This window comes from Heptranchias perlo, unplaced genomic scaffold (assembly GCF_035084215.1).
Source record: "Heptranchias perlo isolate sHepPer1 unplaced genomic scaffold, sHepPer1.hap1 HAP1_SCAFFOLD_50, whole genome shotgun sequence".
In the NCBI taxonomy this organism is placed as follows: Eukaryota; Metazoa; Chordata; class Chondrichthyes; order Hexanchiformes; family Hexanchidae; genus Heptranchias; species Heptranchias perlo.
In genome coordinates this window covers 282,806-295,587 of record NW_027139516.1, presented here as the reverse complement: position 1 = coordinate 295,587, position 12,782 = coordinate 282,806, and the positions used below count along the sequence as shown (strand labels likewise).

Below are 12,782 nucleotides of genomic sequence, written 5' to 3'. Positions count from 1 at the left end.
CGCGGGCATTGACTGACATGTTTATTGTTATTTCTTTCAGACCAAAATGAATAGTGACCGTGATTTTAAATTTGCACTAAGTGATTTTTAGATAGTCGCCTTTAAATGTTTCAAAGGCGACTCCTAATTTATGATAGTCCGGCCATTTCACCAGCCGTGTTGAAAACAAAACATGTCTCTGCTTTTCGCGTCTTTTTTCGAAAGGCAAAAAATATATTTCCCCTGGCCTCTGAAGGATGGACAAGTACATTTCAGAAAGCTGAAGCAAGTTCACCGAGCTTAAATCGTCTGACCACGTTAAAGGCAATGTATACAGATATATATGCAAGTCGTTGCTGCCTGTTTCTGTGGTTCTCTTTTTTCTGTGTGTGTCCATCTGCAAGTCGATTTTGAATCAATACCAGTATTCGTGTCAGTTTGTTGCATGAAATAAATGAGGGTATCAGGCGCTCCCCTCCCTGCCACTGGGTCGGTGCTGAGTCAGGGTTTAGGCGAAACACCTGTTTCTTTTCTGTGAAAAAGCAATTAAAACCTTCATTCGGGAATTATCCAGTCTCATGTGAGCGGTGAAAGAAACAGTGACCCCGATGTGATGTGAACACGCAGCCTTTTGATCTGGAGTCAGACCTTTGCGCCATCCACTCTGAATACAGGATCCTGGATGTTATTATATATATATATGAATGTTTCTCAAACACCGTTTCATTTATCCCACCTTGGTTGAATGGACAGGACTTACCAAATTTCCACCAGGTCCCACCGGGTGTGGGACAGTATTGGAAGCAGCCTTCACCCCCAATATCACGGGTCTTTCATCGCCTGCTCTCAGCGGGCTGCAAGTTATGGACTTTGTTCACATTTAATCAGCAGTGTGAATCGTTAAATATTTACTCATTTTTAATGGGAACAAGGTTTACGCCCGGTTTCGAACTGGGGACCTTTCGCGTGTTATGCGAACGTGATAACCACGACACGACGGAAACCTGAAGCTTGCAGTCCCGTGTTTGGGACATAACGCCTCAGCCAAGCTGATTTCACAGGGATACATTTACTGCGCTGTATATCGGAAGGCTGCAGAGAAGGATCGGTGGCGATGATCAGGCAGGGAATCCCAGAGCATCGCGCCCACACAAACATTTCACTGTTTTTCATGTGCCTGATATCCGACCGCAGTTTGAACTGTAGCGAATCAGGCAAGCTCAGATGACATTGTTCACAGAGTGTTTTCTTGCAGCCAAATCACACATTCGAAAACTTGAAATGAGATTACGAGATCGGAGCCATTTAAAGTGCTCCCAGTTACTGCAGATCAGGAATTAAAACCTGGCATCGGCTTCAGGGCTATCAGAATGAGGCAATGAATCCGAAAGTGGGAAGAGAAAGGTGCAACTTTCGTCCATGGGTGGCCTCAAACCACCAAAGCTTTTGGTTAACATCCGAACACGCTAACCGATTGCGCCACAGAGACCACCCAATGCATGTGTTTGCAAGATACACTAAAGCAGCGTGTCACCTAGCCAAAGTTACAAGTTGCAGCCACAGAAATGCAATTGACAACTATCAGTGTTACTTTTCCAGAAACAAAGGATGGGACATTGTTTTTGGAAACATGGAAACGGTCTGGTCTCGCTCACAGCATCGATATCACCGACAACCAGCTCTCCTGCAACCGACGCGCCCACCGGTGTTTTGTCTGTTCCTCAGTCGCACTGTGGGAGAACCTTCACCACACGGACTGCAGCGGTTCAAGAAGGCGGCTCACCACCACCTTCTCAAGGGCAATTCGGGATGGGCAATAAATGCCGGCCTCGCCAGCGACGCCCACATCCCATGAACAAATAAAGAAAAAGTATTCTAAGCGTCCTGACGCTGATGTCAGGTTTTGATCCCTGATCTGCAGTAACTGGGAGCGCTTTAAATGGCTCCGAACTCTTAATTTCACCCACAACATCAGAGTAACTGTTCCAGGGGGACATGCCGACTCAGCTGCGTCTTGGCCGCCTGTCTGGTCAGTCTTTTATTCGCCTCCAATTCCGTTTCCCAAAGCGTATCTATAGATTCACAAAGCTCTTTGTCATTTCGGTTCCTTTCGATTTGTCCAGCTCCCGACTGACAATAATTTGCAAACCTGGTTGCAAACCTCCGCCTTGCATCGTGTCCAGGGATGGGTTATGTGGAGAGAGTGGACAATCTGGGATTGTTCTCCTTCGAGCAAAATAAGGTTAAGGGGAGATTTAATAGAGGTATTCAAAATTATGAGGGGATTTTGATAGAATGGATGGGGAGAAGCTGTTTCCATTGGCAGGAGGGTCCATAACCAGAGGATGCAACCTGCATTTGTCGAGCGCCTTTAACATAGTAAAACGTCACAAGGTGCTTCACGGGAGCGTTATTGAACAAAATTTGACACTAAGCCACATAAGGAGATATTGGGACAGGTGACCAAAAGCTTAGTCGAAGAGGTAGGTTTTAAGGTATGTGTTAAAGGAGAGAGAGGCGGAGAGGTTTAAGGAGGCATTTCCAGAGCTTAGGTTGCTGAAGGCACAGCCGCCAATGGTGGAGCGATTTAAATCGGGGATGCGCAAGAGGCCAGAATTGGAGGAGCACAGAGATTTTTTTTTATTCGTTCATGGGATGTGGGTGTCGCTGGCAAGGCCAGAATTTATTGCCCAAACCTAATTGCCCTTGAGAAGGTGGTGGTGAGCCGTCTTCTTGAACCGCTGCAGTCCTTGTGGTGAAGGTTCTCCCTCAGTGTTGTTAGGTAGGGAGTTCCAGGATCCAACTGCGATGAAGGAACGGCCGATATATTTCCAAGTCGGGATGGTGTGTGACTTGGAGGGGAACGTGCAGGTGGTGTTATTCCCATGTACTTGCTGCCTTTGTCCTTCTAGGTGGTTGAGGTCACGGGTTTGTGAGGTGCTGTGCAAGAAGGCAATCGAGTCACAAGTCGAGCAATGTATTCCGCTCAATCATTGATCATTCCATTCAGATCTTCTGCTTTTCAGCTGCACTTCCCCCCAAACATTGCAAATAATTTTGCTCAGTATTTGTTTCGCTTGTTTAATATTTTGTTCTCCGGCTTAGCTAGATTAATATTTCATTTCAATTATCAATGACAGGGAGCAATGAACAATGAACGAGTGACCAAAGTTTCGTTTATTATTAAAAAGCAGTGATTCCGAAATTATCCAGGCTGATATGAATGGTATAAGAAGTAGTGATTTCGACATGATTTAAATACGCAGCCTTCAGAATCCAGAGTCAGACGCGCTACCGTTTCACCACGAGGTCTACTGATGGTATAGATTATATATATATATATATATATATATTATATATACTTATTATATACTTAAATATATATGTTTGATGCAGTGTTCCCTTGTGGTTGGGAATAGTTCATTGCACAAAAATAATTCAAGTCTGTGAGACATTTAATGTTTTTTTAATCGCCATTAATACGTTCTGTTGCACACTGAAGGAAATGCTAACTTGTTTGCCAAGTGACAATTAAAACGTCAATAAATCTTTGTGTTTTGTATGTCATGAACTTTTATCCCTTCCCGTTTTACATACTGTATTTTAGGAGTCTGCTTAAAAGTGTTTAGTGCTTATTATACCAGGAATCTGGTGTAGCCGTTGTTAAATTTAAAAAGGTTTGTAGCCCCTTTCATGAATGAACAAACTCGACCCTGAAGGTTTATGGGGAGCAAGTCCCAACAACATGCTTCCCTCCGAGGTTAAATCGGGGACTTTCTGCGTGTAACTGGTGAACATGATAACCGCTGCACTATGGAAATGAGAAACTTTTCGTTCTTAGCTCTGAAGGAAGTGTCTCGGGAAAACATGAACTGTTGACTCTCTTTGCACTGACTCTTTTCACGAATATTTCATCGATCGAAACTCTCCAATTCACAGGGAAAAAATGTCAGTCATTAAACTCCCGAATTAGCCCCAAAATCTATCAATCTCAGTTTTGAAATTTTCAATTGACCCCCAGCCTCAACTGCTTTTTGAGGGAGAGAGTTCCAGAATTCCACTCCCCTTTGTGTGAAGAAGTGCTTCCTGACATCAACCCTGAACGGCCCAGCTCTAATTTTAAGGTTATGCCCCCTTGTTCTGGACTCTCCCCACCAGAGGAAATAGTCTCTATCTGCCCTGTCAAATCCTTTAATAATCCAAACACCTCAATTAGGTCACCCCTTAATATTCTGCACTCAAGGCAATGCAAGTCTGGTCTTTGCAACCTGTCCTCATAATTGCTTCTCAAGGATAGCCAACAAAAAGGGTTTTACGACGGCTGGCTCTTGAATGCGTTAACTTTTGTCAACGGGCTCGTTGGTCTAGGGGTATGATTCTCGCTTCGGGGTTGTCTATCCAAATATGTGAGAGGTCCCGGGTTCAAATCCCGGACGAGCCCTTATTTTACTTTTCAACTTCCAAAGACAGAAAAGTACCCAAATCACCCCACATGAGTGAAACAATTCCAATGTTTCATACTATTACCAAACACAACTGCCCAACGTGGTTCTGATGAAAGGTCATTGATCTGAAACATTAACTCTGTTACTCTCTCCACAGATTCTGCCTGACCTGATGAGGGTTTCCAGAATTTTCGATGTCATCAGAGTATCACTTCCCTCATCACCTAACTACACTCCTCCACTAGATGCAGCCTTGTGGTGCAAGCAGGCTCCTTCCGCACAGCCAGGTGTTCTGCTTTAGGCATTAATTATAACTATAACTTTTGAACTTGTTAGTTAAAACATATGGCCTTGCCCATTGACCAGAGAGCAGAATGGTGTTTATCTCTCACCAGTACAGCCCTTTCCCGCTGCGTCAGCTTGGAATGATACGTTGCATTCATACATATCTCACACCTCTCCTGCTTCCCTGTGAAGCTGGTAAGACGAATAGCACACAATGCTGTCTGACACACATACACACCAGCTCTGAATGATTTAAAGGCCTTGTTATGATTGTCAGAGAATTGTTTATATCAAAAGGATAATTAAACTTATGAGTATTATGATATCAGCTCCGATCCAAGAGTTTCTGGACTTCAGAATCTACTCGTCTCTATATTAAACATATGCATGCATATAAAACGAAGCAAATCTGACTTATGATTGTAGTTTCATTCTCCCAACAGAGATTTATACTTCCTTACTTAAGAGGCAAATGGTAAAGGTTAATATTAATTCAATATAAAGACTAACTCTTTCCTTACAATACAGATACCCCAAACTAATATAACACCTCAAACTGATAGAGCTTCTCAAATTAAAACAGTGTCTCAAACTAATACGGTACCTCAAGCTAATACAATACCTGAAACGGATAGAGAATCTAAAACTAATATAATACCTCAAGCTAATACATCATCTCAGACTAATAAAGTACCTCAAACTAATACAGTACCTCAATCAAATACAACACCTTAAACTAATACAGTACCTCAAATCGATAGAGAACCTGAAACATAAATTACTACCTCAAACTAATACAGCATCTCAATCTAATACAGTATCTCAAAGCAATAAAGTACCTCAAACAAATACAACAGCTTAATCCAATACAGCACCTCAAACTAATGCAGAATCTGAAATTAATATTTTTTTTTATTCGTTAATGGGATGTGGGTGTCGCTGGCGAGGCCGGTATTTATTGCCCATCCCTAATTACCCTTGAGAAGGTGGTGGTGAGCCGCCTTGTTGAACCGCTGCAATCCGTGTGACGAAGGCTCTCCCGCAGTGCTAATAAGTAACAGACAAAGCAGCGATTAGCGCGCCGGTTGCAGGAGAGCTGGTTGGCGGTGATATCAATGCTGTGAGCGAGATCAGACCGTTTCCATGTTTCCACAAACAATGTTCCTTCCTTTACTTCTGGAAAAGTAACACTGATAATGGACAACTGCATTTCTGTGGCTGCAACATGAAACTTTGGCCAGGTGACACGCTGCTTTCGTGTATCTTGCAAGAAGCCGCACCGGTTGGTCTCTGTGGCGCAATCGGTTAGCGCGTTCGGCTGTTAACCGTGAAGGCTGATGTTTCGAGCAAGAAAACACTCAATGAACAATATCATCTGAGTATGCCATTCGCAATAGTTTAAACTGCGGTCGGATAACAGGTACATGAAAAAAACAGTGAAATGTTTGTGTCGGCGCGATGCTCTGGGATTCCCTGCCTGACCATTGCCACCGATCCTTCTCTGCAGCCTTCCGAAATACAGCGCAGGAAATGTATCCCTGTGAAATGAGCTCCTGGACAGTAATACGGAAATTAGTTTGGCTGAGGGGTGATATCCATATCACAGAGCTTGCAACATCAGTTTTCCGTAGTGTTGTGGTTATCACGTTTGCCGAGCACGTGAAAAGTCCCCGGTTCGAAACCGGGCGGTAACATTTTGAAACCTTGTCCCCATTAAAAATGATTAAATATTTAACGATTCACATTGCTGAATGATGTGAACAAAGTCCACATCTCCCAGCCCTGTTCATGCAGTCCGCTGGGAGCAGGCGATGAATGCCAGCGTGATATTGGGGGTGAAGGCTGCTTCCAATACTGTCTCACACCCGGTGGGATCTGGCGGAGATTTGATAAGCCCGATCTATTTAACCAACATATGAAACGGTGTTTGAGAAACATTCAAAAAATATAATAACATCCAGGATCCTGTCTTCAGAGTGCGTGGCGCAAAGGTCTGACTCCAGATCAAAAGGCTGCGTGTTCACATCACATCGGGGTCACTGTTTCTTTCACCGCTCACATGAGACTGGATAATTCCCGAATGAAGGTTTTAATTGCTTTTTCACACAAAACAAAACAGATGTTTGGTCTAAACCCTGACTCAGTACCTACCCAGTGGCAGGGAGGGGAGCGCCTGATACCCTCATTTATTTCATGCAACAAACTGACACGAACACTGGTATTGATTCAAAATCGACCTGCAGATGGACACACACAGAAAAAAGACAACCACTGAAACAGACAGCAACTATTTGCACATATATATATATGTATATATATATATATCGCCTTTAACGTGGTCAGACGATTCAAGCTCGGTGAACTTGCTTCAGCTTTCTGAAATGTACTCGTCCATCCTTCAGAGCTCACGGGAAATATATTTTTTGCCTTTCGAAAAAAGACGCGAAAGGTAAAGACATGTTTTGTTTTCAACACGGCTGGTGAAATGTCCGGACTATCATAAATTAGGGGTCACCTTTGAAAAATTTAAAGGAGACTACTTCAAAATCACTTAGTGCAAATTTAAAATCACGGTCACTATTTATATAGGACTGAAAGAAATAACAATAAACGTGTCAGTCAGCGCCCGCGGTGAGACGGTATCGAACTTGTTTGCTGCGAAGTTCACCGCTGGGCGAAAGCTGACGCCGTTCAAAAGACGCGAACCCACTCAATGTAAAGGATAAGCTCATAACCAACAGGTCCCGTCAACGTCAAACACCTCCTTTCTTGTTCAATGGAGCGAGCAGAGGCGTGTACATCATCAGACACCAGCAACTTTAAGAAATGGAACAGATAAAGGCACAGATGCAAGTTCCAAATCTTTTCAATGCAAAGTTATTTCACTTTACTTAAAGTGCGGTGAGGCTGAAAACGGGTCCCAGATGATTTGCGTTCACTCGTGACTTGTTTTCCAGTGTTTGTCCGTCAGGTTTGCAATTTAATTTGTATTGGATGTTGAAGATATTTCAGGATGATAGCACAACATACCATGTGTAAAGCAACCATCTTGATAACTTCAATCATCACACACTCTACATCGACGCTGCAGAGGCCCCAGCACCCCTTTCAATATTGTTTTTCTTAACTCACAGTTTTCAAAAGGGAATTGGATAAACGCTTGGATGGAAACTTTTTCAGGGCTATGGGGAAACAGCAGGCGAGTGGGACTAACTGGACAGCTCTTTCAGAGAGCTGGCACAGGCACGACGGGCCGAATGGCTTTAGAATGGCGCTGTCTTATTCTATGATTCTATTAATAGATCAATTTCCACCTGTCACTGAGCCTCTCTAATTGGAGCGCAGTAATCGTGTCCCTGTGAAATGAGCTCTTAAACAATAATACGGAAATTAGTGTGACTGAACGGTTTGAAACTCTGGTTCGGCTCCGAACAGGAAATTTCCTCTCGAGCTTTGATTAGTTTATGAATTATCTCCCCCCTTTCGATCTTAAATGTCTTTATTTTTTTTGATCTCTTCTTCTCCTGTCATGCCCACAATATTAGTCTCCCTGGTAAATACTGAAGAAAAGTGATTATTTCATATTTCTGCCATTTCGCTGTCATTGCCAGTGAGTTTGTCGTGTGTATCCCTTAGTGGCCCTATTCCAATCCTAAATTTTCTTTGGCTGTTGATGTGTCTAGAATACTTTGCTTTTTTGATATTTCTTTTTTCCTTTCTAATAGTTCTTTGGACTTCTTTCCCACTCTTTTCACATTCCCCTCTCTCCTTTATTGTCTAGTGTGGGCCTTTTTCTTTCGTTTCAATTTTGTCCTTATTTCTTGATTCAACCCTGGTGTGACATTTCTGGCTATTTTTTTCTTGCTCTGTCGTGGGATATATTTCTCCTGGACTCTATTGATCAGCGTTTTTATTGCTTCCCACTGCTGTTCTATTTCTTTCTCCAGGTCATTAATATGTCAACCATTTCACCATTTAAAACTTCTCAAGACACAGATGCACGACAAAGCCAATTGCTTTTGTGGGAGGAGCAAATCAACTTGGCAGAAACATCAGCTGCAGCCCAATCCACAAATAAAATATTTCCACGTCTTAGTAAAAATAAGGAATGTCAGAAGTGGGATTCGAACCCACGCCTCCAGAAGAGACTGCGACCTGAACGCAGCGCCTTCGGCCGCTCGGCCATTCTGACGACCGATATCATGCTTTATTCTGCATTATTTCTGCACTGTTGGCCTGTGAAAGCAGCATGAAGGTTTAAAATGGCCCTCGCCGAACATTGGGCTCGAACCCACGATCCTGAGATTAAAAGTCTCATGTTCTACCGACTGAGCTCGCCGGGCCTGAGCACTGATAACCGCCTTATCTGTTCTTGCAGCAAACAGGAGAAAGACTCCATGTCAAATGAGGGACAGGATAAACTATCACTTCGAAAGGCACGGACCAATCAAGGGCAATCAGCATGGATTTGTTCAGGGGAGGTCGTGTCTCACGAACCTGATTGAATTTTTCGAGAAGGTGACAAAGAGGATCGATGAGGGTAGCGCAATTGATGTAGTCTACATGGATTGTCGCTAGGCTTTTGAAAAATTCCCACATGGCAGATTGGTCGATAAAGTAAAGGCCCATAGGATCCAAGGGAATGTGGCTTATTGGATCCAAAATTAGCTCAGTGGTCGAAAGCAAAGGGTAATGGTCAATGGGTGTTTTTGCGGCTGGAAGGCTGTTGCCAGTGTTTTGCCGCAGGGCTCGGTACTTGGTCCTTTGCTTTTTGTGGTTTACATTAACGATTTGGACTTAAGCGTAGGGGGCATGATTGAGAAATTTGCGGGTGACACAAAAGTAGGCCGTGTGGTTGATAGCGAGGAGGAAAGCTGTAGACTGTGGGGGTTCAGGCAATGTTCTGATAAAAAAACCACTCAATCTGTCTCTGAACGAATTTTGAACGAATACGTGTGTTTTACCCGGCACAGGGACGAGGGGCCGAATGATCTCCTCCAGCGGACTAACATAATACAATGATACTAAGTGTTGTCAGACGGAAAAGCAACACATTCCAAATAAGAGCAGAGAGAGGAATCTAGTCTAACAGCGTAACAGCACGGTGAGATATTGTATTTGAGAAGGATGAGGAGGGATAGTTTATCATGGTGGTAGTCCCATAGGGTATAATTTGTGACTTTGATAAGGACCATTTCATGCTGCGACAGGGGTGGAAACCAAAATGGAGAGATTCAGCCCGGGCGCGGCCCCATCGTGCGCGGTGAGACGGAGGGGGCGGGTGGAAGCAGCATAAAAGTTTAAAACGGTACTCGCCCAACGTGGGGCTCAAACCCACTACCATGCGAGTTTTTAAAGATAAGGGGGAGCAGCCGCTGTCTGTGTCTCTTGCTGCAATGGAAACAACACATTCCAAGTACGAGCAGAGAGAGCACACCATTCAGCTGTCCATTGTGTTACCTACCATATCATCGGTTTCCGTAGTGTAGTGGTTATCACGTTTGTTTTACATGCGAAAGGTCCCCGGTTCGATCCCGAGCGGAAACATTATGTTGGAACTTGGTCTCCACAAACAGACAGATCGATTTTCTTCTCCTGCCAAAAAGGGAGACAGTGGCTGCTCCCTTATTCTTTGTCAGCTGCATCTTTTACTTCATTGAACAGATAATTTTGAATGAGAGAAAACTGATCCACAGTGACGCTCTATTCAAGTTTTATCCCCTTTTAATCTGGAAGGATATATTGGCTTTGGACAGAGTGGCTTTTGAAAGGAGTTAGTCGGGAGGGATCGACAAAACTTTTCCGCTGGTGAGTGACAAGGGAACCGAACCAACCATCTCCCAAGCTCTCCCGAATTCTCCGGTTCAATGGGAAACCGGCCAACAAAAGCCCTTTCATTGACCGTGGAGGTTCAGACAATTTTCTGTTAACAAAGCGCTCAATCCATGTCTCTTGTCTATTTACCGATGTTTCCGGATACTGTCTGCATCTCTGCCCTGTGTTTATCTCACTATGTGTCCACCTGCAGGGTGGTTTTTGAACTAAGATGTGTGTTTGTCTTCTGTTCTTTACATTAAATAAATGAGGTCATCAGGTGCTTCCCTCCCTGACACTGGGGAACCAGAGGCAGACTTCAGAGCAGGGTTCTGTTCATTGTGAAGACGCAAAGAAAATTTGAATTGCAGAATTGTTCAAACCGGCTCTCAGTGAAAAAACTGCGACCCTGACGTGATTTGAACACATAACCTTCTTATCTGGAGTCAGACGCTCCACCGTTGCGCCACGAGGCCTGGGTGTTTCATTGGGTGTTTGTTTCTATCAATTTTTATCAAGCACCGCTTTAAAGCTCCGAGATTGGAGGAATGGGTTGGCTTTCAAATCCCCGCCCACTCCCACCGGATGTCAGGCAGCATCGGAAGTATCCTTCACCTGTCAGCAGCAGCATGGCGCTCGCTTCCATCTCCTGCTGTCATCGGACTGCAGCAAATCCAATTACATTCATCCTGCGCCCAGAATTATCACATCACAGGAAAAGGATGTGGGAAACTGCTCAAGATACATAACAGGAGGGGGTCTTCTGAAAAACACTTAGACTTTCGGTGTTTCGATTTCGATTAGAACTGCAAAAAAGAACGTGTGAAAAAAGAAACTATGGTGTGAAGTTTATCAAAAAAGTGAATGTTTGTAAGCGGATTTCTCCCGTTACTGTTGCAACTATGGGTTGTTAATCCATCAACAATAACTTCCGCTTGATTTTAGCTCGAGTGGTTACAAAATAGCAAGTTTAATAGATTGACTTCCAAAAGAGTTCCACTACAGCTGCCTTCAACATTACATTCAACAGTATTATTATTATAATATAACTGTCTACAGATTACATTAATGACAAGCAATCAACACAACCTGACCTGTCTGCGAATCCAGGTATATCAGACATGATCTTTGCGGACTGCCTGTGGCAATGGACTTCTGATTGTCCCCTACTGAGAGCCCTAACATTTGACAAGGGAGCATGCCCTAACTTTATACAATTCGGCTGAATTGTTCCGTACGTAAGCACCACTGATCTTAAATCATGGTCGTAAACCATCCCACTTTTCTGACTCTCAGGAAGCACCAAGGATTGTTTCATGTCTTAGTGTTTATTTAGCCTTTCTCTGTCATCACGTTTTATGTGCTTATACTAGGTTCGCACAACCTGGAGTTCAGGTGTCCAGGACACCCAAGTTGCTCTGGACATCAATATTTAATAGTTTCTCACCATTTCAAAAATATTCTGTTTTTCTGATCTTCCTACCAAAGTGAATAACCTCACATTTCCCCACATTATACTCCATCTGTCACCTTCTTCCGCACACATTAACCTGTCTATATCCCTTTGCAGACTCTTTGTTTCCTCCTCACAGCTTACTTTCCCATCTAGCTTTGAATCATTAGCAAACTTGGATATATCACACTCGATCCCTTCATCAAGTCTTTAAAGTCTTCCACAGGCATATAAAAATAAACGGTGAGTAAGCGGAGGGGTAAGACCGATTAGGGACCAAAAAGGAGATCTACGCATGAAGGCATGGCTGAGGTACTGAATGAGTATTTTGCATCTGTCTTTATCGAGGAAGAAAATACTGCCCAAATCACTGTAAAAGGGGAGGTAGTTGAGATACTGGATAGGGTGAAAATTGATCAAGAGGAGATACCAGAAAGGCTGGCTGTACTTAAATTCACCTGGTCCGAATGGGATGCATCCGAGGTTGCTGAGGGAAATAAGGGTTTAAATTGCAGAGGTCCTGGCCATAATCTTTCAATCCTCCTTAGATACAAGGTTTGGTGCCAGAGAACTGGAGAATTGCAGATGTTACACCCTTGTTCAAAAAAGGGTGTAAGGATAAACGCAGCAACTACTGGCCAGTCAGTTTAACCACGATGGTGGGAAGCTTTTAGAAATGATAATCTGGGACAAAATTAATAGTCATTTGGACAAGTGTGGATTGATAATAGAAAGCCACTGTGGATTTGTTAGAGGCAAATCGTGATCGAGTTTTGTGATGAGTTAACAGAGAGGGCTGATGAGGG

The 12,782-nt window shown here is 43.5% G+C and overlaps 3 non-coding genes across 3 annotated transcripts; 2 read left to right on the top strand and 1 right to left on the bottom strand.

Annotated features, from left to right (window-relative positions):
- The first annotated feature begins 4,332 nt into the window (after window positions 1–4,332).
- Window positions 4,333–4,420, top strand: trnap-cgg (transfer RNA proline (anticodon CGG)). The gene is given in 2 exon segments: window positions 4,333–4,368; window positions 4,385–4,420. It is a non-coding gene; the product is annotated as a tRNA-Pro (tRNA).
- A 4,398-nt stretch (window positions 4,421–8,818) lies between these two features.
- On the bottom strand, window positions 8,819–8,901 carry trnal-cag (transfer RNA leucine (anticodon CAG)). Its single transcript has one exon. It is a non-coding gene; the product is annotated as a tRNA-Leu (tRNA).
- Window positions 8,902–10,183: 1,282 nt separating this feature from the next.
- trnav-uac (transfer RNA valine (anticodon UAC)) lies at window positions 10,184–10,256 on the top strand. Its single transcript has one exon. It is a non-coding gene; the product is annotated as a tRNA-Val (tRNA).
- Window positions 10,257–12,782: the final 2,526 nt, after the last annotated feature.